We start from the raw sequence: 27,378 nt of genomic DNA on the forward strand, positions 1-27,378 counted from the left end.
AGGGCGAGGCCCCGAGCAGAAGCGGCCTGGACAAAGTGGCCAGGTGCCGGCGGCGCGGCGAAGTAGCTAGGGCAGGCGGCGCAAGGCAGCACGACGACGGGAGTCACGGGCGCGGCCGACGAGTGGGCGCGCGCGCGTGGACGGTAGCGGGGGCAGTAGCAGTGGTTCCAGAGTAGCAGCAGTGCAGGCACGCATGGGAGCTCGAGCTCCGGCCATGGAGGCCACGGCTAGTGCATACGACTACGACGATGGATCGAGAAACGAAAAAAAGGAATCGACAGATGGGCTCACAGCGGGGCCGGAAGGGGTGCTCGGGGACGACGCGTGTGGCCGGGGATGCGCAGATCGAGCGGCGAGGTGCGGCGCCGTGGTGGGGGAAGAAGAGGCCGAAGACGAGCTTGACGAAGGCCTAGTGACGAGCTCGAGGGTGGAGACGAAGGAAACGACGGCGACGGGGCGCCTGGATGCCTTGACGCAGCCCGAGGTGGCCGACGGTCGAGGACGAGACGGCGTCAAGCAGGGTGGGGACGAGGCGGCGACGGCGGTTTCGGTCTACCGCGGGGAAGAGCGAGAGGAGGAGATGGGGGCGCGAGGAAAAAGGAGGGGTAGGGTTCGGGGAAGAGAGGGGGCGGTCTTAAGCCCCAGGGTAGCCGGGGGATGGCCGCCATGGCGACCATGGTGGTCTGGATGGCCGCCACGCCCACCTCTGCTTCCTGTAGCAGGAGGAAGGTGAGTGGGGGGTTGTGGGCTGGGCTGGCAATGGTGGGTTAGGTGGGCCGGCCCAGGTGGGTTCGGTCCAGGGAGGGGGGTTTGCTCTCTCTCTCTCTCTCTCTCTCTCTCCTGCTTTTCCTTTTCTTTTCTTTAATTACTAGAGATGGAAAATGATTTATCTGGGGACCCTAATGATTTAGGAAAAATGTGGAACTGGGTCATAAAAGTCTGGTGCATTTTTAGGCACTTCCACAATTATTTTTGGGAGAGGTTTAGATTCATTTGTAATTTTCATAAACGAATTTGCATTTTAAATTGCTGGTATGGCACTGTTATAAATTACACCACATTGTATTGGAATATTTGCTAAATGATGAACATTTTTCCAGCAACTTTTGTGCAACTTCAAATTTCACTTATGATTTGAATTTGAATTCAGATGGGAGTTGAAAAGAGATATTGAACAAAGGTGATTAAGCATTCTTTAGCCAAATGATTAGGCTTAATCACAGAGTTACTGTAGCATGACGCTGGGGGTGTTACACATGACACCCCCGAAAAACCTGTGAACTACACTCGTAGAGAATGCTGGGTCTTTAAGCAGGCCGGCAAGTTAAATGCCGAACACAAGGGAAGGGAAACACCAAGTGAAGACGAGGATGAGCCTCGCCAGCCGAACACTAGGGGACAGAAAAAATTCCCACCAGAGGTAAAAATAGTAAACATGATCTACGCGACTCACATACCCAAGAGAAGGTGCAAACGCGCGCTCACAGACGCATACGCTATAGAGCCCGTCACCCTTGAACTCAACCCCTGGTCGGCCTGCCCGATCACCTTTGATTACAGGGACTACCCGACTAGTATGCGGCACGGATGATCGGCTGCCCTGGTGCTCGACCCAATAATCGACGGATACCATCTCACTCGTGTCCTCATGGACGACGGCAGTAGTCTCAATCTAATATACTAGGACACTGTCCGCAGGATGGGGATAGACCCATCCAGAATCAGCCAAAGTAACACCACCTTTGAAGGGGTGATACCAGGCGTTGAGGCCCGCTGCAGGGGCTCCCTCGTGTTAGAGGTGACATTCGGTTCTCCAGACAATTTCAGAAGCGAAGAACTACTCTTCACCATCGCTCCCCTCCAAAGTGGTTATCATGCATTGCTCAGGAGAGCGGCCTTCGCCCACTTCAACACAATACCGCACTACGCCTACATTAAACTCAAGATGCCCGGCCCACGTGGCGTCATCACCGTTAACGGAAATACAGAGCGTTCCTTACGTGCGGAAGAGTATGCGGCGGCTCTAGCAGCCAGACACTAGGCGGTCTCTAATATTAGAACGCATGATCGGTCATTAAGACCACGGACACGGTTAGACGAGTCCAGCACACCACCGTCGGTAACAGCCTAGATAAACCTGAGCTGGGTGCTATACATGTAATCCCATAGAGGACACCAGGGGCTACAGATATTCAATAAAGCCCACCTTTTGGCTTGACCTTATTAACAAGCCAATGTCTTACACTTCTACTATCCACAGATAATAACCAACTCTTCGCACGTTTACGTCATACTCTTTTACATGAGTTTTCCTTTTTACAGACACCATTCGTGCAATACCCTCCCAGGACACGGCACAACAGAGACAAAGGCGCAGACGTGCAGCAGGGCCCCGCCCAAAGGTTTCTCTTTAGATTAAGCCCCTGTGTAAACCTTCTTTATTGTCTCTTGTTGCTTAACATCCCATGGGTACTCAATACACCCATAGGAGATACTGGCGTTATTGGCATTTCCCCACGACAAAATAATGCACGTACCTGGAAATACAGGGTTCATAATAAAGGGCGTTACTCAGCCCAGTATATGTTATAAAGTCCGAATACCCTCGGGAGTGTTCGACATCGCGAGTTTGTCCTTATATGCATCAGCTCCGAATCATGTCTTTGGTTAAATGTTGGGTTTGTCTGGCTCCTGGGTTTGCTGCCTTACGTTCCGTTTTTATCGGCTAAGGCAGCCAAAGGAGGACTGCTGCGGTTGTGCCCTAGTTATTTCGGATGAGCACCTCAGAAGAGAAAGCCGAAAACTGACTGTCATGATATAGCGAGAGACTGGTCAACCACTCAAGGACTCATCGGAATCTTTAGTGTTCCTCCGCATTAACGAAGGGCCGTTCCCCGGTCATGTACACTCGCGCACATATCCGGATGCACGCGAAGGTACCAGGGGCTACATAGTAGCCCCACCATCAAACTCCTATGGCTAAGTGAAAGTGTTAAAGCTATATAGTCCGGTTGCCTAGTTCGACATGCGATTACCTCCTTAACGAACCAAGACATTGGATGAAGTGTGATTACACATATTTTTGCGAACACCCCCGCATTGTATGCGTGGGGGCTGAAGCCAACGACTACTAACTTTCAGGTTATATATACATCAAACGGCCGCATAGGAGGCACAATAGCACTTCCGGGCGAAAGTATAAACATAGCCTCTATGATTAAAATACAATCGTTTTTACAACGGAACAATTTGTCACTCAAACATGACATTCTTCGAGCACTGAGCCTCTATTAAACGAACACCTTCTGTTACCTGCTCCAAGTAGTGCTCGGCTGGATCCTGGCTTCCCGCCGGATTCTGGGTTGCAATGATGGTGGCCTCCATACCTGTCCAATATGTTTTCACACGGGCAAGAGCCATCCGCGCACCCTCTATGCACGCCGACCTCTTCATGGCATCGATTTGTGATACGACACCAAGGAATTGTTGCACTAAACCAAAATAACTGTCCGGCTTCGGCCCCTTTTGCCATAGATGGTCTATTATAGACCTCATCGCAAGACCGGACAACCTATGGAGCTCGGCCACAGCGGCCATCCTTTCACTCAATGGCAACGGGCACGTTGGAGCACTGAATTGCGACCAGAACAGCCTTTCCACTTCATTATCTTTTTGATCCTCGAAAATCTTGGCTGCATCAGCCGTACTCTTTGCCAGATCTGTATACGCGTCTACAGGGCTCCAACGCCGATCCAGAGGAGCGTACTTCGGATCTAAGAACTTCATCCGCAACAAATAGGGGCTTCCAGCCACGATTTCTCCGGCCTGTCAAAGCTCCTCCCGTGCATCCCTAGTTTCAGAACGCGTCTCCTTGGCCGCATTAAGGGCCTTCTTCAGGTCAGCCGACTTCACCTGATTCTCTTTCTCAAGGAGCTCATCCGGCCGGCAGCGTTTTTCAGCTCCACAACCATCTTGGCTATTTTATCTTCGCTTCGGCGATGAGCAGCCTGTTCGGCTCTCAATTCTTGGGCCGCCTTTAGGGCAGCCACATTTCTGGCCCGGGCTTGCTCCTTGGCTAGGGCAAGCTCCGCCCTCAGGGCCTCCACGGCAGCAGCTCCGCCTGCAGTCAAAGCATATCACATTAACATTCTGCTCCTCTTAAATATTTCCTATAAAAATAAGGAAAGCAGAGCACATACTTTGTGACTCGTTAAGCCGCTCGTTCACAAGTGTGATGTCGGCATCCACAACTTCAATCTGTCGCCTCAGTTCGGCGAATTCAATGGACCGGTCGACCGCCGGACCCTTAGCCACCTGCACAAGAATTCAGTGCGATCATTACTTAACAATGTGATCCTTCGTTTGTCGCCTAGGGCTGGCAACCAGAGTCTCAGGGGCTACTATCTATATGGAGCACACCTAGCGCGTGCGCCACAACCAAAAATTATGAATTTTATTACATACCTCAAAGCCTTTGAGTAGGCTCGTAAAAGCTTCGTTCAACCCGCTTGTGGTGAATGGAATCTTCTCAAGCACCATGCTCATTAATGAACGGTGATCCTCTAAGAGAGCAGCTTGCTCCAGAAGGCCCGTCAGCGTGTCCGGCCGGTCGCCGAACTGTGCTGGACCCTTCTTATCGCCCCTCGTGGGAGCCGAACGCTCCGGGCTCAGGGCGGCCGAAGTATTAGCTTCTGGCCTCGACAAATCTGGATTCCTCCGTGACGATACCTCGGGCTCGCTCGCCCCATGAGGCGGAGAGGCAGGTGGGGTTTAACACTCCATCATCTATGGAAGAAGATCCCCCGAAGACGAACTCTGTCGAGAAGAGCTGCTAGCCGGACTGCAAAGAATGGATCCTGGTTATTGTTCTCGGAGGAGAAAGTAGTAGCTTTGTATTTACGATTAACTTACAGCTCGGCTGAGGGCTGGCCTGTTTGCGGGCATGGCGCGGTGAGGACGCCCTTCGGGGCAGGGCCCCCTGGTGAAGTTTTCTTCCCTTGTCTAAGCACCTCCGTCTCCAAGTCTTCGGAGGCGGACCTCTTCTTCCCGCGGGGGGAGGAGACCGTAGATTCCCCTCCCCGACTATCCTCCTTCATGGAGGTAGTAATTCCCCCGGTTTGGATGTGCAATGTGTGAAGCTCTGCTTCTCTGTTCTTCCCTTCGTCTTTCCCTGAGGGCACTTGACTTAGCACATGACTAAGCATCCTGGCTATGGTAGGACTAGGCGAGCCTTCGGGAAGCGGTGCCGGACACCTGATTCTCTTTGCCTTGCTGAGCCATTCCTGGTCGTGGATGGTTTTCAGAACAATGTTATGATAAATATAAACGAAGTGTTCGGTTTCTGGGTTACTTACTTGGGTATCTGGGCGGTTGCAGCTGAGGCTCGCATCCTCGGTGGTGTCCGGACACTTTACTTGTGGTCCGAAGAATAACTTACACATCCCTTCGAGCGTCATGCCGAAGAAGTGCAGAATAGTCCGCGGACCTTCTGGGTTGAACTCCCACATCCGGAGAGGCCGACGTTTACACGGTAAGATCCGTCGGACTAGCATTACCTGAATTACACTGACAAGACTAATTTCCCTCTCAAGAAGCTCCCGAATACGGCTCTGCAATGTTGGTATGTCGTTACCAGGCCCCCAATCCAGTCCCACATTGGCCCATGTTGCCAGTTGAGGCGGAGGGCCCGAACGGAAGTCGGGGGCAGCCACCCACTTTGGGCCTCTAGATCCGTGACGTAAAACCACCTCCGCTGCCATAGATCGGACACCTCCGAGAAGAAGCCCTCTGGCCATGGGGTGTCGGCGTTCCTGCTTATTGCAGTACCTCCACACTCCGCGTGTCGCCCCTCAATCATCTTCGGCTTCACATTGAAGGTCTTGAGCCATAAGCCGAAGTGCGGGGTGATGTGGAGGAAGGCTTCGCACACGACAATGAACAACGAGATGTGAAGGATGGAGTCCGGAGCTAGATCATGGAAATCTAGCCCGTAATAGAACATGAGCCCTCTCACAAAGGGATCAAGGGTGAAGCCTAAGCCGCAGAAGAAGTGAGAAACAAATACGACGCTCTCGTTGGGCTCGGGAGTAGGGATGACCTGCCCTGGAGTAGGAAGCCTATGCTTGATGTCGGTGGTCAGATATCTGACCTCCCTAAGCTTTGCAATGTCCTCCTCTGTGACAGAGGAGGCCATCCACCGGCCTTGAAGGTTGGATCCAGACATGATTGAAGATCCGAAGTGCCTAAGCTTGGGCTTCGAGTGTTGGAACTCGAGATGCGGATAGGCGCAAGCGTGGTAGGAAAGAGGGATATGCCTCGACCCCTCTATAAAGGGGGTGAATATCAAGCGTCCTCAGCGTAACCGCTTGGGACTTGCCTAAAAACACGGAGTCATACCAACAGGTGTCGTGGGGTTTCCCGCGCCCGTATTGATAGAGGATCCCGCAATAAGGGGAACACGATCTCTGCTTCGACAAAGGCGTGCCAATAAAACAGCCTCGCAACGCGTGTCAAGGCAGGCTGAGAAAAACCGGTTTGTATTAAGCCATGCCGCGGTGTAAGGGCATGCCGTAAAACAAAACTTAGTCATCAGAATTGATTTGTAAAGTGTTATGCTCTCTATGGTGGTGTGCGGAAATTATCCCACAAAGCCGGACACAATCCTTAATCTATTTGGAGTATTCAGAGATGGAACCCGCCTTGCAATGCCGAAGACAAACTGCACGCCGGACTCATCGTCATTGAAGCCTGGTTCAGGGGCTACTAAGGGAGGCCTGGATAAGGGGGTATCCAGACAGCCGGACTATATGCCTTGGCCAGACTATTGGGGCATGAAGATACAAGACTCAAGACTTCTCCCCGTGTCTGGATGGGACTCTCCTTTGCGTGGAAGACAAGCTTGGTGATTCGGAAATTAGACCCCCTTCTTTGTAACTGACTCTGTGTAACCCTAGCCTCCTCCGGTGTCTATATAAACCAGAGGGTTTAGTCCGTAGAAGAGGAATGATAGTCATCATAGGCTAGCTTCTAGGGTTTAGCCTCTATGATCTCGTGGTAGATCAACTCTTGTAATACTCATATCATCAAGATCAATCAAGCAGGAAGTAGGGTTTTACCTCCATCGAGAGGGCCCGAACCTGGGTAAAACATCGTGTCCCTTGCCTCGTGTTACCATTAGCCCTAGACGCACAGATCGGGACCCCCTACCCGAGATCCGCCGGTTTTGACACCGACACCTGCCCTTTCGGCACTTTTGCTTATAGACGTATGCCTTTTGGTTTATGTAATGCACCTGCTACCTTTCAAAGATGCATGATGGCTATATTCTCTGACTTTTGTGAAAAGATTTGTGAGGTATTCATGGATGACTTCTCCGTTTATGGATCCTCTTTTGATGATTGCTTGAGCAACCTTGATCGAGTTTTGCAGAGATGTGAAGACACTAGTCTCGTCTTGAATTGGGAAAGTGCCACTTTATGGTTAATGAAGGCATTGTCTTGGGGCATAAATTTCTGAAAGAGGTATTGAAGTTGTAAAAGCTAAAGTTGATGCTATTGAAAAGATGCAGTGTCCCAAGGACATTAAAGGTATAAGAAGTTTCCTTGGTCATGCTTGTTTTTATAGGAGGTTCATTAAGGACTTTTCTAAAATCTCTAGGCCTCTGACTAATTTATTGCAAAAAGATATTCCTTTTGTCTTTGATGATGATTGTGTAGAAGCATTTGAAATACTTAAGAAAGCTTTGATCACTGCACCTATTGTTCAGCCACCTGATTGGAATTTACCCTTTGAAACTATGTGTGATGCTAGTGATTATGCTGTACGTGCTGTTCTAGGGAAAAGAGTTGATAAGAAATTGAATGTTATCTAGTATGCTAGTAAAACTCTTGATACTGCCCAGAGAAATTATGCTACTACTGATAAAGAGTTCTTAGCAGTCGTATTTGCATGTGATAAGTTCAGACCTTACATTGTTGATTCTAAAGTTACTATTCACACTGATCATGCTGCTATTAAATATCTTATGGAAAAGAAAGATGCTAAGCCTAGACTTATTAGATGGGTTCTCTTGCTTCAAGAATTTGATTTGCATATTATTGATAGAAAGGGGGCTGAGAACCCCGTTGCAGACAACTTGTCTAGGTTAGAGAATGTTCTTGATGACCCACTACCTATTGATGATAGCTTTCCTGATGAACAATTAGCTGTCGTTAATGCTTCTCGTACTGCTCCTTGGTATGCTAACTATGCTAATTACATTGTTGCTAAATTTATACCACCTAGTTTCATATACCAGCAAAAGAAAAAGTTCTTTAATGATTTAAGACATTACTTCTGGGATGACCCACACCTTTATAAAGAAGGAGTAGATGGTGTTATTAGACGTTGTGTACCTAAGCATGAACATGAACAGATCCTATGCAAGTGTCACTTCGAACCATATGGAGGACACCACGCTGGAGATAGAACTGCACATAAGGTATTGCAATCCGGTTTTTATTGGCCTACTCTCTTCAAAGATGCCCGTAAGTTTGTCTTGTCTTGTGATGAATGTCAAAGAATTGGTAATATTAGTAGACGTCAAGAAATGCCTATTAATTACTCTCTTGTTATTGAACCATTTGATGTTTGGGGCTTTGATTATATGGGACCTTTTCCTGCCTCTAGTGGATACACACATATTTTAGTTGCTGTTGATTACGTAACTAAGTGGGTAGAAGCTATTCCAACTAGTAGTGCTGATCATAACACCTCTATTAAGATGCTTAAAGAAGTTATTTTTCCGAGGTTTGGAGTCCCTAGATATCTCATGACTGATGGTGGTTCACATTTTATTCATGGTGCTTTTTGTAAAATGCTTGCTAAGTATGATGTTAATCATAGAATTGCATCTCCTTATCACCCACAGTCTAGTGGTCACGTAGAGTTGAGTGATAGAGAGCTCAAATTAATTTTGCAAAAGACTGTTAATAGAATTGGTCCAAGAAACTTGATGATGCACTGTGGGCCTATAGAACTGCATACAGAAATCCTATGGGTATGTCTCCGTATAAGATGGTTTGTGGAAAAGCATGTCACTTACCTCTCGAACTTGAACATAAAGCATATTGGGCTATTAAAGAGCTGACTTCAAACTTGCCGGTGAGAAGAGGTTATTTGATATTAGCTCACCTGATGAATGGAGAACCCAAGCCTATGAGAATGCCAAGCTGTTCAAAGAAAAAGTTAAAAGATGGCATGACAAAATAATACAAAAGCGTGAGTTTAACGTAGGTGATTATGTGTTGCTATTCAACTCTCGTTGAAGATTTTTTGCAGCAAAACTTCTCTCGAAGTGGGAAGGTCCTTATGTTATCGAGGAGGTCTATCGTTCCAGTGCCATAAAAATCAATAACTTCGAAGGCACGAGTCCGAGGGTGGTGAACGGTCAAAGAATCAAACATTATATCTCAGGTAATCCTATCAATGTTGAAAATAATATTATTGAGACCGTAACCCCGGAGGAATACATAAGGGACACTTTCCAGAACGTTTCAGACTCCGAAAAGGAATAGGTATGTGGTACAGTAAGTAAACCAACTCCAAAACAATTCTAATGGCAAATTTTCTCCGTTTTGGAATATTTAAGAATTTTGGAAAGAAAGAAGTAATCCGGGAAGGACACGAGGCCTCCACTAGGGTGGAGGGCGCGCCCACCCTTACTGGGCGCGCCCCCTGTCTCGTGGGCACCTCGTGTGCCTCTCGGACTCTGTTCTCTTGCACGTTACTTCTTTTGGTCGGTAAAAATTCATTATATAATCTCCCGAAGGTTTTGACCACCGTATCACGCAAAAATCCACTATTTTCGTCGCGAGCTATTTCTGTCGCAGATTTAGAGCAAGATGTCTTCTCAAGAGTCGGTCGGGGAGAGTCGGGTATCTCACCGGGCACCAGGTCCAGGAGCAAACAGCGATGCTTATCACTTTGGACCATCAACAGAAGATGAGATGGAGGCCGATTTGAAAAGGATATATGCCATGGAGGAGGATCAAGAAGTTACATCTCACTTCCAAACAGGATTCATGATGGGGGAACTACAGAGCGCAGCTATTCGAAACTCGGTTATCCCTTCCAATGTTAAATTTCTTTCTTATGAAAATATGAAAAAGAGTGTCACTTGTTCTCCAGAAGCTATGCAGCATCCTTGGGTAAAGGGAGCTTTATCCGTTATGGGCAAGCTCCGCAAGGAAAATATGGATCTCAAACAACAAGTCAATAAGCTCGAGGAGGAGAATCGTATCCTGAGGGGCATCATGCCAAGAAGATCACGACACCAACTCTGAAGAAGGAGACATAATTACATGGGTATGGGCACTCCCCTTGGCAACTGCCAAGCTTCGGGGAGGTGCCCCGGTATCGTACCATCATCACACTCCTATCTTTACCGTTTTATTTAGTTCGATCCTTTTAGTAATATCTTGATCTAGTAGATTGAAGTTTTGGTATGAATTAGTTTTGAGTTTTGCTTTGTGATCCTTTATGTAATCGAGTCCGTGAGCTATCTATAATAAAGATTAGTGTTGAGTCAAGGGCTTTGCTATCCTGCTATGATCTTGAGAAAATAGAAAGAATAAAAAGAATAAAAGAGTTCATATTGATCTTATGGATAGTAATGACTTCACATATAAAGAGTATGAGGCTTAAAAGTTGTTGAGAGTTAACAAACATAGTTTTGGTCATCATTGCAATTAATAGGAAGTAATAAAGAAAGAGAGGTTCTCACATATAAATATACTATCTTGGACATCTTTTATGATTGTGAGCACTCATTAAGTATGACATTCTAAAGAGTTGATATTAGAGAAGGAAGACAACGTAATGGGTTATGTTCCCTCACAAATCAGTTAAAGTATATTGTCATGGATCTTCCGAACATGTTGAGCTTGCCTTTCCCCCTCATGCTAGCCAAATTCCTTGCACCAAGTAGAGATACTACTTGTGCTTCCAAATATCCTTAAACCCAGTTTTGCCATGAGAGTCCACCATACCTACCTATGGATTGAGTAAGATCCTTCAAGTAAGTTGTTATTTTGCAAGCAATAAAAATTGCTCTCTAAATATGTATGACTTATTAACACAGAGAAAATAAGCTTTATACGATCGTGTGATATGGAAGTAATGAAAGCGACGGACTACATAATAAAGGTCCATATCACAAGTTGCGATATAAAGTGACATTCTTTCACATTAAGATTTTGTGCATCCAATCCTAAAAGCACATGCCAACCTCTGCTTCCCTCTGTGAATGACCTATCTTTTACTTTATGTCCTTTACTTTATGCAAGAGTCAAGGTGATCTTCACCTTTCCCTTTTTCATTTTATCCTTTGGCACGCACCTCATGTTGGAAAGATCCTGATATATATATCCAATTGGATGTAAGTTAGCATGAACTATTATTGTTGACATCACCCAAAGGTGAATACGTTGGGAGGCAACACTATACCCCTATCTTTCTCATTGTCCGATTAAAACTCCATAAACATAAGTATTGCGTGAGTGTTAGCAATTGTAGAAGACTATATGATAGTTGAGTATGTGGACTTGCTGAAAAGCTCTATTCTTGACTCTTTCTGATGTTATGATAAATTGCAATTGCTTCAATGACTGAGATTATAGTTTGTTGGTTCTCAATGAAGTTTCTGAACCATACTTGACATTGTGAATAGATTGTTACTTGAGCATGAGAAATCATATGACAAAATCTATATATGTTGCTGTTATAAGAATGATCATGATGCCCTCATGTCCGTATTTTATTTTTATCGACACCTCTATCTCTAAACATGTGGACATATTTTTCGTTATCGGCTTTCGCTTGAGGACAAGCGAGGTCTAAGCTTGGGGGAGTTGATATGTCCATTTTGCATCATGCTTTTATATCGATATTTATTGCATTATGGGCTGTTATTACACGTTATGTCACAATACTTATGGCTATTCTCTCTTATTTTACAAGGTTTATCATGAAGAGGGAGAATGCCGGCAGGTGGGATTCTAGCTGGAAAAGGAGCAAATATTGGAAACCTACTCTGCACAGCTCCAAAAATCCTGAAACTCCACGGAAGTCACTTTTGGAATTAATAAGAATTATTGAGCAAAGAAAATACCAGAGGGGGGCCCACACCCTGGCCAGGAGGGTGGGGGCTCCCCCCTACTGGGCGTGCCCCCTGTCTCCTGGGCCCCCTGTTGCCCCTCCGGTGCCCATCTTCTGCTATATGAAGGCTTTCACCATGGAAAAAGTCATAAGCAAGCTTACGGGACGAAACTCCGCCGCTGCAAGGCGGAACCTTGGCGGAACCAATCTAGGGCTCCGGCGGAGCTATTCTGCCGGGGAAACTTCCCTCCGGGAGGGGGAAATCATCACCATCGCCATCACCAGCGATCCTCTCATCGGGAGGGGTCAATCTCCATCAACATCTTCACCAGCACCATATCCTCTCAAAACTCTAGTTCATCTCTTGTATCCAATCTTGTATCAAAACCATAAATTGGTACCTGTGGGTTGCTAGTAGTGTTGATTACTCCTTGTAGTTGATGCTAATTGGTTTACTTGGTGGAAGATCATATGTTCAGATCCTTAATGCATATTAATACTCCTCTGATCATGAACATGAATATGTTTTGTGAGTAGTTACGTTTGTTCCTGAGGACATGGGTGAAGTCTTGCTATTAGTAGTCATGTGAATTTGGTATTCGTTCGATATTTTGATGAGATGTATGTTGTATCTCCTCTAGTGGTGTTATGTGAACGTCGACTACATGACACTTGACCATTATTTGGGCCTAGAGGAAGGCATTGGGAAGTAATAAGTAGATGATGGGTTGCTAGAGTGACAGAAGCTTAAACCCTAGTTTATGCGTTGCTTCGTAAGGGGCTGATTTGGATCCACTAGTTTCATGCTATGGTTAGGTTTACCTTAATACTTCTTTTGTAGTTGCCAATGCTTGCAATATGGGTTAATCATAAGTGGGATGCCTGTCCAAGAAAGGGCAGTACCCAAGCACCGGTCCACCCACATATCAAATTATCAAAGTACCGAACGCGAATCATATGAGTGTGATGAAAACTATCTTGACGATAATTCCCATGTGTCCTCGGGAGCGCTTTTCTCATTATAAGAAATTGTCCAGGCTTGTCCTTTGCTACAAAAAGGATTGGGCCACCTTGTTGAACCTTATTTACTTTCATTGCTTGTTACCCGTTACCAATTATCTTATCACAAAACTATCTATCACCTACAATTTCAGTGCTTGCAGAGAATACCTTACTGAAAACCGCTTGTCATTTCCTTCTGCTCCTCGTTGGGTTCAACACTCTTACTTATCGAAAGGACTATGATAGATCCCTTATACTTGTTGGTCATCATAGCCCCATACAGAGCTTTGTAGACATAGAAATTTGCTAAATACATACGGATGTGAATGTGACAGACCCATTGACTAAACTTCTCTCACAAGCAAAACATGATCACTCCTCAGTACTCTTTGGGTGTTAATCACATGTCGATGTGAACTAGATTATTGACTCTAGTAAACTCTTTGGGTGTTGGTCACATGGCAATGTGAACTATGCATGTTAAATCACATGGTGATGTTAACTAGATTATTGACTCTAGTGCAAGTGGCAGACTGAAGGAACTATGCCCTAGAGGCAATAATAAAGTTGTTATTTTATATTTCCTTATTCATGATAAAGGTTTATTATTCATGTTAGAATTGTATTGATCAGAAACTTAAATACATGTGTGAATACATAAACAAACACCGTGTCCCTAGTAAGCCTCTACTAGACTAGCTCGTTGATCAAAGATGGTTAAGGTTTCCTAACCATGGACATGAGTTGTCATTTGATAGCGGGATCACATAATTAGGAGAATGATGTGATGGACAAGAACCATCCACATTAGCTTAGCTTAATGATCGTTCAGTTTTATTGCTATTGCTTTCTTACTGTCAAATACATATTCCTTCGGCTATGAGATTATGCAATTCCCGGATACTAGAGGAATTCCTTGTGTGCTTTCAACCGTCACAACGTAACTAGGTGATCATAAAGATGCTCTACAGGTATCTCCAAAGGTGTTTGTTGAGTTGGTATAGATAGATATTAGAATTTGTCACCCCGAGTATCGGAGAGGTATCTCTGGGCCCTCTCGGTAATACACATCATAAGCTTGCAAGCAAACGACTAAGGAGATAGTCACGAGGTGATGTATTATGTAATGAGTAAAGAGACTTGCCGGTAACGAGATTGAACTAGGTATAGAGATACCGACGATCGAATCTCGGGCAAGTAACATACCCATGGACAAAGGGAATTACGTATGTTGTCATAACGGTTTGACCGATAAAGATCTTCGTAGAATATGTAGGAGCCAATATGAGCATCCAGGTTCCGCTATTGGTTATTGACCGGAGAGGTGTCTCGGTCATGTTTACATAGTTCTCAAATCCGCAGGGTCCGCACGCTTAACGTTCATTGACGATATAGTGTTATATGAGTTATGTGATTTGGTGAACGAATGTTGTTCGGAGTCCCAGATGAGATCACGGACATGACAAGGAGTCTCTAAATGGTCGAGAGGTAAAGATTGATATATAGGACGATGGTATTCAGACACCAGAAGTGTTCTGGAGGGTACCGATCGGATCACCGGAAAGGAGTTTCGGGCTCCCCTCGGCAAAGATATGGGCCTTATGGGCCAAGAGAGGGAACACCCTGATACGTCTCCAACGTATCTATAATTTTGGATTGTTCCATGCTATTATATTACCTGTTTTGGATGTTTATGAGCTTTACTTTACACTTCTATATCATTTTGAGACTAACCTACTAACCGGAGGCCCAACCCGTATTGCTGTTTTTTTGCCTATTTCAGTATTTCAAAGAAAAGGAATATCAAACGGAATGAAACCTTTGGGAGCGTGATTTTTGGAACGAACGTGATCCAGAGGACTTGGAGTGGAAGTCAAGCAACAGCCGAGGCGGCCACGAGGGTGGAGGGCGCCCCCCTACTGGGCGCACCCCCTATCTTGTGGGCCCCTCGGGCGTCCACCGACCTACTTCTTCCTCCTATATATACCCACGTACCCTGAGAACATCAGAACAGACCATGAAAACCTAATTCCACCGCCGCAACCTTCTGTATCCGCGAGATCCCATCTTGGAGCCTTCGCCGGCGCTCCGCCGGAGGGGGAATCGATCACGGAGGGCCTCTACATCATCTCCAAGGCCTCTCCGATGAGTTGTGACTAGTTTACCACAGACCTTTGGGTCCATCGTTATTAGCTAGATGGCTTCTTCTCTCTCTCTTTGGATCTCAATACCATGTTCTCCTTGATCTTCTTGGAGATCTATTCGATGTAACTCTTTTTGCGGTGTGTTTGTCGAGATCCGATGAATTGCGGGTTTATGATCAAGTTTATCTATGAGAAATATTTGAATCTCCTATGGATTCTTTTATGTGTGATTAAGTTATCTTTGCAAGTCTCTTCAAATTATCAGTTTGGTTTGACCTACTAGATTGATCTTTCCTGCAATGTGAGAAGTGCTTAGCTTTGGGTTCAATCTTGCGGTGTCCTTTCCCAGTGACAGCAGGGGCAGCAAGGCACGTATTGTATTGTTGCCATCGAGGATAAAAAGATGGGGTTTATATCATATTGCATGAGTTTATCCCTCTACATCATGTCATCTTTCTTAATGCGCTACTCTGTTCTTTATGAACTTAATACTCTAGATGCATGCTGGATAGCGGTCGATGTGTGGAGTAATAGTAGTAGATGCAGGTAGGAGTTGGTCTACTTGTCACGGACGTGATGCCTATATACATGATCATGCCTAGATAATCTCATAATTATTCGCTTTTCTATCAATTGCTCGACAGTAATTCGTTCAACCACCGTAATACTTATGCTATCTTGAGAGAAGCCACTAGTGAAACCTATGGCCCCCGGGTCTATATTTTATCATATAAGCTTTCAATATACTTTTATTTGCATCTTTACTTTCCAATCTATATTATAAAATACCAAAAATATATTTATCTTATCATATTATCTCTAACAGATCTCACTTTCGCAAGTGGCCGTGAAGGGATTGACAACCCCTTTATTGCTTTGGTTGTGAGTTCTTGTTTGTTTGTGTAGGTGTGTGGGACTTTTGAGGAGCCTCCTATTGGATTGATACCTTGGTTCTCAAAAACTGAGGGAAATACTTATGCTACTATTGCTGCATCACCCTTTCCTCTTAAAGGAAAACCAACGCAAGCTCAAGACATAGCAAGAAGGATTTCTGGCGCCGTTGCCGGGGAGGTCTTCGCTCAAGTCAAGACATACCAAGTACCCATCACAAACTCATCTCCCTCGCATTTACATTATTTGCCATTTGCCTCTCGTTTTCCTCTCCCCCACTTCACCCTTGCCTTTTTATTCGCCCTCTCTTTCCCAATCTCCTCTCTCTTTCGCTTGTCCTTTTTGTGTACCTGCTTGCCCTTATGGCTTTGCCTAAGAACACCGACCTTCATCTTAGAAGGTTGGAAGAGATTGAATCAAACATTAGAAGTTTTATGACTTTACAATTTGAGCATAATAATTTCTTCAGAAAAGAGCTTAAAGAACAAATTTTTTTGGAGGTTTATGAACAAAGAGCTTGATGATATGTCTAAAGAATTTTATGGTTTGAACTCCCAAATTACTCGGCTTGAAAATTCTTTAGCCCAAATTTCTGATAAGCAAGCTACCTTAGTCAATAAGATGGTTGCCAAACCAGAAAAGTTAGATGAAAGTAATGATGAACATCTTAAAGTTATTGATGTGTCCCCTATTAGATCTTTATTTTGCAATATGAATCTTAATAATGATGGGACTGGAGATGAGTCAACTTTAGTTAAAAGGCGTCCCAATGATTCAGAGTTTTTAGATCTTGATGCTAAATTTGGTAAAAGTGGGATTGGAGAGGTCAAGACTTTAAATAGCATTGAACCCACTATCTTGGATTTCAAGGAATTTAATTATGATAATTGTTCTTTAGAAGATTGTATTTCCTTGTCGCAATCCATTGTGAATTCTGTGCATGCTTATAGTTAAAATAAAGCTTTTACCAAACATATTGTTGATGCCTTGATGCAATCTTATGATGAAAAACTTAATTTGGAAGTTTCTATACCTAGAAAACTTTATGATGAGTGGGAACCTACTATAAAGATTAAAATTAAAGATCATGAGTGTTATGCTTTATGTGATTTGGGTGCTAGTGTTTCCACGATTCCGAAAACTTTATGTGATATTCTAGGTTTCCATGATCTTGATGATTGCTCTTTAAATTTGCACCTTACGGATTCCACCATTAAAAATCCAATGGGAAGGATCAATGATGTTCTCATTGTTGCAAATAGGAATTTGGTGCCCGTAGATTTTATCGTTCTTGATATAGATTGCAATCTTTCTTGCCCTATTATTCTTTGTAGACCTTTCCTTAGAACGATTGGTGCGATTATTGATATGAAGGAAGGGAATATTAGATTCCAATTTCCATTAAGGAAAGGCATGAAGCACTTTCCAAGAAATAAAGTCAAATTACCTTATGAATCTATCATGCAAGCTACTTATGAATTGAGTGCCAAAGATGGCACTAATTAGATCAATCCTCGCTTTTATGCCTAGCTAGGGGCGTTAAACGATAGCGCTAGTTGGGAGGCAACCCAATTTTATTTGTGTTTTTTGTTTTTGCTTCTGTTTAGTAATAAATTTTTCATGTACCTTCTATTTAGATGTGTTTTTATGTTTTAATTAGTGTTTGTGCCAAGTAGAACCTATAGGATAACCTATGGTGATAGTTAATTTGATTCTGCTGAAAAACAGAAACTTTGCACGCACGAAAATAATTTTAGTAATTCACGGAAACATGATTTTGCGTTGATTATTTTTTCTGTATATCAATAGGCAAATTTCCTAGGACTTCCTATTTTGGTAGGATTTTTAGAGTTCCAGAAGTATTCGAGAGTTACAGATTGCTACAGACTGTTCTGTTTTTGACAGATTCTATTTTTCGTGTGTTGTTTGCTTATTTTGATGCATCTATGGCTAGTATGTAAGGGTATGAACCATAGAGAACTTGAAATACAGTAGGCTTAACACCAATATAAATAAAGAATGAGTTCATTACAATACCTTATGTGGTGGTTTTTCTTTCTTTCACTAACGAAGCTTATGAGATTTCCTGTTGAGTTTTGTGTTGTGAAGTTTTCAAGTTTTGGGCAAAGATTTGATGAACTATGGAATAAGGAGTGGAAAAAGCCTAAGCTTGGGGATGCCCAAGGCACCCAAGATATTCAAGAATATCCAAAATCCTAAGCTTGGGGATGCCCCCAGAAGGCATCCCCTCTTTCGTCTTCGTTTATCGGTAACTTTACTTAGAGCTATATTTTTATTCGCCACATGATATGTGTTTTGCTTGGAGCGTCTTGTATGATTTTAGTTTTTGCTTTTTAGTTTTACACAATCATCCTTGCTGTACACACCTTTTGGGAGAAGCCCACTTGATTAGAATTTATTAGAATACTCTATGTACTTCACTTATATCTTTTGAGCTAGATATATTGCTCTTTGCATGATCATGTAGTTGAGAATGTATTTGTGGCAAGGCCACCTTCATAATTTTCATACATGTAACTCTTGATCCATTGCATATCTCGGTACACCGCCGGAAGAATTCTTATAGATTCATATCTTGTTCTACTATTGAGTTGTAATCTTGAGATGTAAGTAAATAAAAGTGTGATGATCTTCATTGTTAGAGCATTGTCCCAGTGAGGAAAGGATGATGGAGACTATGATTCCCCCACAAGTCGGCATGAGACTTCGGACCTTAAAAAATAAAAAAATAGAAAGGCCAAAAAAAAAGAGAAAGACCAAATAAAAAAAATAAAAAAGATGAGAGAAAAAGAGAGAAGGGACAATGCTACTATCCTTTTTACCACACTTGTGCTTCAAAGTATCACCATGATCTTCATGATAGAGAATCTCCTATGTTGTCACTTTCATTTACTAGTGGGAATTTTCATTATAGAACTTGGCTTGTATTCCAATGATGGGCTTCCTCAAAATGCCCTAGGTCTTCGTGAGCAAGCGAGTTGGATGCACACGCACTTAGTTTCTATTGTTGAGCTTTCATACATTTATAGCTATAGTGCATCCGTTGCATGGCAATCCTTACTCACTCACATTGAAATCTATTAATGGGCATCTCCATAGCCCGTTGATACGCCTAGTTGATGTGAGACTATCTTCTTTTTTGTCTTCTCCACAACCACCATTCTATTCCACATATAGTGCCATGTCCATGGCTCACGCTCATGTGTTGCGTGAAACTTGAACAAGTTTGAGATTACTAAAGTATGAAACAATTGCTTGGATTGTCATCGGGGTTGTGCATGATTAAATACTTTGTGTGATGAAGATAGAGCAACAGCCAGACTATATGATTTTGTAGGGATAACTTTCTTTGGCCATGTTATTTTGAGAAGACATGATCGCTTGATTAAGTATGCTTGAAGTATTATTATTTCTTATGTCAATATGAACTTTTATTTTGAATCATTTGGATCTGAACATTCATGCCACAATAAAGAAAATTACATTGAGAATTATGCTAGGTAGCATTCCACATCAAAAATTCTGTTTTTATCATTTACCTACTCGAGGACGAGCAGGAATTAAGCTTGGGGATGCTTGATACGTCTCCAACATATCTATAGTTTTTGATTGTTCCATGCTATTATATTACCTGTTTTGGATGTTTATGAGCTTTACTTTACACTTTTATATCATTTTTTGGGACTAACCTACTAACCGGAGGCCCAACCCGTATTGCTGTTTTTTTGCCTATTTCAGTATTTCGAAGAAAAGGAATATCAAACGGAGTCCAAACGGAATGAAACCTTCGAGAGCGTGATTTTTGGAATGAGCGTGATCTAGAGGACTTGGAGTGGAAGTCAAGAAACAGCCGAGGCGGCCACGAGGGTGGAGGGCACCCCCCAACTGGGCGCGCCCCCTATCTCATGGGCCCCTCGGGCGTCCACCGACCTACTTCTTCCTCCTATATATACCCACGTACCCCGAGAACATCAGAATAGACCACGAAAACCTAATTCCACCACCGCAGCCTTCTGTATCCGTGAGATCCCATCTTCGAGCCTTCGCAGGCATTCCGCCAGAGGGGGAATCGATCATGGAGGGCCTCTACATCATCTCCAAGGCATCTCCGATGAGTTGTGAGTAGTTTACCACAGACCTCCGGGTCCATAGTTATTAGCTAGATTGCTTCTTCTCTCTGTTTGGATCTCAATACCATGTTCTCCTTGATCTTCATGGAGATCTATTCGATGAAACTCTTTTTGCGATGTGTTTGTCGAGATCCGATGAATTGTGGGTTCATGATCAAGTTTATCTATGAGAAAGATTTGGATCTCCTCTGAATTCTTTTATGTGTGATTAAGTTATCTTTGCAAGTCTCTTCGAATTATCAGTTTGGTTTGGCCTACTAGATTGATCTTTCTTGCAATGGGAGAAGTGCTTAGCTTTGGGTTCAATCTTGCGGTGTCCTTTTCCAGTGACAGCAGGGGCAGCAAGGCGCGTATTTTATTGTTGCCATCAAGGATAAAAAGATGAGGTTTATATCATATTGCATGAGTTTATCCCTCTACATCATGTCATCTTTCTTAATGTGTTACTCTGTTCTTTATGAACTTAATACTCTAGATGCATGCTGGATAGCGGTCGATGTGTGGAGTAATAGTAGTAGATGCAGGCAAGAGTCGGTCTACTTGTCATGGACATGATGCCTATATACATGATCATGCCTAGATAATCTCATAATTATTCACTTTTCTATCAATTGCTCGACAGTAATTCGTTCACCCACCGTAATACTTATGCTATCTTGAGAGAAGCCACTAGTGAAACCTATGGCCCCTGGGTCTATATTTTATCATATAAGCTTTCAATCTACTTTTATTTGCATCTTTACTTTTCGAATCTATATTATAAAATACCAAAAATATATTTATCTTACCATATTATCTCTATCAGATCTCACTTTCGCAAGTGGCTGTGAAGGGATTGACAACCCCTTTATTGCGTTGGTTGCAAGTTCTTGTTTGTTTGTGTAGGTGCGTGGGACTTTTGAGGAGCCTCCTATTGTATTGATGCCTTGGTTCTAAAAAACTGAGGGAAATACTTACGCTACTATTGCTGCATCACCCTTTCCTCTTCAAGGAAAACCAACGCAAGCTCAAGACGTAGCACACACCAGCCCACAAGGGGCTGGTGCGCACATATAGAGGCCATCCCTATGAGGAGGAGAAGGAAATAGGGGAGGGAAAGGAAAGTGTGGAGTAGGACTCCCCCTTCCTTCCCTCTCGCCCCCTCTTTCCTTCCCCCCTTCTACATAAAAGGAAGGGGGGGGGGGGGGCGCATGGCAAGGCAGTAGCCCTAGGGCTGCCGCCAGGTCTGTTGGGATGCCCTAGGGGCTGCCTCCTCCCCTCCCACGTATATATACATGGGGAGGGGGCGCCACACAAGGACACAACATTGTCTTAGCCGTGTACGGTGCCCCCATCCACTGGTTACTCCCTCGATCATATTTTCGTAATGCTTAGGGGAAGCCCTGCGGAGATCACATCACCATCACCGTCACCACGCCGTCATGCTGCCGGAACTCATCTACTACCTCGCCGTCTTGCTGGATCAAGAAGGTAGAGGACGTCACCGAGCTGAACGTGTAAAGAACGCGGAGGTGCCGTGCGTTTGGTACTAGATCGGTTGGAGCATGAAGAAAGTTTGACTACATCAACCGCATTGGTGAAACGCTTCCACTTACGGTCTACAAGGGTACATAGACATACTCCCCCCTCGTTGCTATGCATCTCCATGGATAGATCATTGCGTGTGTGTGTAGATTTTTTTCCATGCAACGTTTCCCAACAATCCCCATCGATATCCCAATTATTGTCACCTTGGGTGGGGTGGTCTAAGGTTCAGAACGATAACAGGTGCATACGGCTTGCAGGTAAGATCAACATCTCAAATATATTCATGAAAAGCATAAATGTTCAAATCTAAAATCATGACACTCGGGCCCTAGTGACAGGCATTAAACATAGAAAAGTCATATCAATATCTGATGACGCACAAGCATAGGGGATCAATCTTAGTCCTTTTGATAAGTAAGAGTGTTGAACCCAACAAGGAGTAGAAGGAAATGATAAGCGGTTTTCAGCAAGGTATTCTCTGCAAGTACTGAAAGTAGCGTGAACAGATAGTTTTGTAGTAGGATAATTCGTAATGAGTAACAAGTAGCAATAGTAACAAGGGTGCATCAAGGTGGCCCAATCCTTTTTATAGCAAAAGGACAAGCCAGAAATTTCTCTTACATAAAGCAAACTGCAATCAACGACACATAGAATTCTTGTCTAGTCATGTTCATCATATTTAGTTGTTTCGAGTTCGCTACTTTGATAATTCGATATGTGGGTGGACCAGTGGTAGGGCCCAGGGTGTTGTTATTACTTGAACAAGCAATCCTCTTATGATTATCCCGTCTCGCAAGCATCCATAACTACGAAAGAAGAATTAAGATAAATCTAACCATAGCATGAAACATGTGGATCGAAATCAACCCCTTAAGAAATAACACATAAACTAGGGTTTAAGCTTCTGTCACTCTTGCAACCAATCATCCACGTACTTATTACTCACCAATACCTTCCCTTAGGCCCAAATATGGTGAAGTGTCTGCTACTTGTGAGCTGTGTTGGGATTTCCCCGAAGAGGAGGGATCATGCAGTATAGTAGAGATAAGTAACTCCCTGAGATATGAAACATCACCTACACACAAACAACAAATACATGCAACCCAATGTGTAGAGGGGTTGTCAATCCCTCAACGGTATTGAGATAGATTAAATTGTATCGGATTTGATAAATAGATCTAACTAAAATACAAAATAAAATAAATAAAAGAAAATTGCAGCAAGGTATTTTTAGGATTTTTATATGATAAAATATAGACTCGGGGGCCTTACTTTTCACTAGAGGCTTCTGTTGAGAAAATAGCATACGGTGGGTAAACAAATTACTGTTGGGCAGTTGATAGAAAAGAAGATAATTATGACGATATCCAAGGCAATGATCATGTATATAGGCATCACGTCCAAGATTAGTAGACCAAAATGATTCTGCATCTACTACTATTACTCCACACATCAACCTCTATCCAGCATGCATCTAGTGTATTAAGTTCATGGAAAACTGGAGCAATGCATTAGGCAAGATGACATGATGTAGACAAAATAAACTCACATATGATAAAACCCATCCTGTTACCCTTAATAGCAACGATACATGCGTGTCATGTCTCTTTCTATCACTGAGGTTGAGCACCGCAAGATCGAACCCATCACAAAGCACCTCTTCCCATGGCAAGATAAATCAATCTAGTTGGCCAAACCAAACCAATAAATTGGAGAAGAAATACGAGGCTATAACAATCATGCATAAAAGAGTTTAGAGAAATCTCAAATAATATTCATGGATAGATCTGATAGAAAACCCAAATAATATTTATGGATAGATCTGATCATAAACTCACAATTCATCGGATCCCAAGAAACACACCACAAAAAGTCATTACATCAAATAGATCTCCACAAACATCAAGGAGAACATTGTATTGAAGATCAAAAAGAGAGAAGAAACCATCTAGCTACTAACTAGAGACCCACAGGTTTGCGCTACTCACGCATCACCGGAGGAGCAGCAAGGATGATGAAGAACCCCTTTGTGATCGTTGCCCCCTCCGGCAGAGTGCCGAAAAGGCCTCTAGATTGGATCTCGTGGCTCTGGAACTTGCAGCAACGGAGAAAGTATTTCCTCAACTCTCCTAGGGTTTTGGGATTTTAGAGTATTTATAGAGGTGGATGTAGGTGAAGACGGTGCCCGTGGTCCCCACTACCCACCAGGGCGCACTAGAGGCCCCTGACGCGCCCAGGTGCCTAGTGTGCCCCACAAGCCTCTTCTTGTGGCCTCCGGAAGCTTCTAGGATCTCTTATCACCAGAAAAGAAATCTCCAAAAGTTTCGTGGCATTTGGACTTTGTTTGGTATTGATATTGTACAAAGTAAAAAACAAGCAAAAACAGCAACTGGCACTGGGCACTAAGTTAATAGGTTAGTCCCAAAAAATTATATAAAATTGCTTGTATATAAAACATCCAAGATTGATAATATAATAGCATGGAACAATCAAAAATATAGATACGTTGGAGACGTATCAAGCATCCCCAAGCTTAATTCCTGCTCATCCTCGAGTAGGTAAATGATAAAAACATAATTTTTGATGTGGAATGCTACCTATCATGTTCATCCCATATTCTTTTCTTTTGTAGCATGGACATCTAGACTTTAAGTGATTCAAAGCAATAGTCTATAATTTGACATGAAGACATCAATACTCAAGCATAGCAACAAGCAACCATATCTTTAAATATAATGCTAAAGCGAGTTATCCCTAGCCCATTATGCTCACTCATTGATCCATTCATGAAACACGCTCAAATATTAGCTACATCCAATCCACAAGTATGACAATAGTGTCCCTAGTTGGTGCTTTATAAGAGAAGATGGAGACTCAATAAAAATAAAAATTGCATAAAATGAAATACATAGGCCCTTCGTAGAGGGAAGAAGAGTTTTGTAGAGGTTCCAAAGCTCATATCTTAAATTGATAGATATTTTTTGAGAGGCATGCTTTTCCTGCCAACGAAAATGATCGAGAATTCCCAATATCTTCCATGCTAGATAAATCATAGGCAGTTCCCAAACTGAAACTAAAGTTTATTTCTTTTCCACCATTCTTACACAATCCATGGCTAGTCGTATCACGGGTGCCTTCCATGCCAACACTTTCCAAGGAATTTATTATGAACAACATATATAATTTTTTTTTCATTTCGGGACTGGGCATCCCTATTACCTTGTCACGCCCAATATGCGATCTTATCCGAGAGGAACTCGAAGGTCCCACCAAGGATAGAGCCGCATATTGAAATGCTTTGCAAGGTGGATATCATTACATCATACAATTACATAATAGTTGGGGATACATACAAAGGCATACAAATGCCACATGAATACATCAAACATCATACATGAGAACAACATCTGACTACGGATGAAACACAAATAGAAACTCAAATGACATCCACCCTGCCAGCCCAGGATGCCGACCCGGAACCTATCCCTTGAACGAAGAAGAAGCAGAGGAACTCGAAAACAAGCAAGCATCGCTCTCACATCGGATCATCGCATTACCTGCACCTACAACTGTTGTTGTAATAATCTGTGAGGCACGAGGACTCAGCAATCCCATTACCATGGGTATCAAGACTAGCAAAGCTTAATGGGTATGGAATGGATAAGTGGTGAGGTTGCAGCAAGCGACTAAGAAATGTATGGTGGCTAACTTACGAGTACAAGAATAAGATGAGAAACTACGCAATCAGTCGCAAACTAGAAATGATCAATAAGTGATCCCGAACTACTTACGTTCGAACATAACCCCATCGTGTTCTCTTCCCGAACCTCGTCGAAAAGAGACCATCACGGTTACGCACGCGGTTGGTGTGTTTTAATGAGATTGTCTTCCAGTTCACTACAACCGAATATTAAAAACTCCCATCTGCCACATAACCGCAGGCACGGCTCTCGAAAGTTTGAACCCTGCAGGGGTGTCCCAACTTAGCCCATGACAAGCTCACGACCCGCGGAGACAATCCTCCATCTCGGGACCCTCCGATCAGACTCGGAATCCTTGTGCACAAGACATTTCGACAATGGTAAAACAAGTCTAGCAAGACCTCCCGACATGTCGACACGCTGATAATAGCCGCGCGTATCTCGTCTCAGGCCACGATCGGATGGGTCAAGCTACGAGTAAAACCAGACCTCGAGTTTCCCCGAGGTGGCCCAGCAAGCTGCCCGTTTGGGACCAACACCATCAACACCGCCCCCTGTATTATGTTGAATTACTCCTCGGGCAGGGCTAACTCCCTATGTGTAAAATTTAATATCAGGTTTAGTTATTATGTAGGGCAAATGGTAAAACCAATGTTGGGCCTTGCTGGAAGAGTTTTATTCAAAGCGAACTATCAAGAGGGGCCCATAAACCCTCATCGTGTTAGGGATGCAAAATCAAGGAACATAACACCAGTATGATGGAAACTAGGGCGGCAAGAGTGGAACAAAACACCAAGCAAAAGGCTAAGCCTTCCACCCTTTACCAAGTATATAGATGCATTAATTAAATAAGAGATATTGTGATATCCCAAGATAACCATGTCCCAACATGGAACAACCTGCACTGCACCTGCATCTAGCAACACTATAAGAGGGGTTGGGAAAAATGGTAACATAGGCAAACAACGGTTGCTACAATGGTGGAAAAGGTTAGAGGCTATCATGGCAATTTGGGAGGCTTGATAAACAAGTGGTAGGCAGCGCGACATAGCGATAGCATTGAGATAACTTGCAAACAAAACATAGTAGTGAGATCCAGGGTAACGGTCATCTTGCCTGAAATCCCGCTAGGTAGAAGAACGAGTCCATGAAGAAGACGAACCCACGTAGTCGAACGAATCCTAACGATCGCAACGAAACGTGAACTATTGAGAAGAAGCACATCCAAAAAGAAGCAAACAACATGGTAAACACACAACACATAACATGGCTTGATGCTCAACCAAGTATGATGCATAACAAGGCTACATTATGCTACACATGGCAAGAGATGATGCATACAAGAACCCCACATTCAAGAAAGTTTAAATGAGTCCGGAATAAACATACAACAATTCCTGAAACTCCCCATATGCAATTTTTGAAATTGGCCCAGATCTGAATAGCACATTTTGTTGAAGTTGTTAAACAGCAAGTTAAAGTGCACCATGATGATCTACACATTTTTCTAATGAAGTTACATATAAAGTTCATTTAATTCGGAGCTACGGCCTAGAAGATATGAGCAAAACAAGTTAAACATGTCATTGATGCAAATGCAAGCAAAACACAATCACAAACACTCCAAAACAAGGATGCAACAAGGTAATATGAAAATACATGCAAATATAAGCAAGTTTCATATAGGACATGATCAAAATGGAGCAACGGTTCAACACATACACTCCATACGAGTTTCAAACACAATTAGCTCCAAAACAGCAACTAAGCACTTTGCAATCAAGGAAACACCATGCTACAGGAAACATATGGGCACAAACTTGATAT

The sequence above is a fragment of the Triticum dicoccoides genome, chromosome 3B (genome assembly GCF_002162155.2).
Source record: "Triticum dicoccoides isolate Atlit2015 ecotype Zavitan chromosome 3B, WEW_v2.0, whole genome shotgun sequence".
Classification (NCBI taxonomy): Eukaryota; Viridiplantae; Streptophyta; class Magnoliopsida; order Poales; family Poaceae; genus Triticum; species Triticum dicoccoides.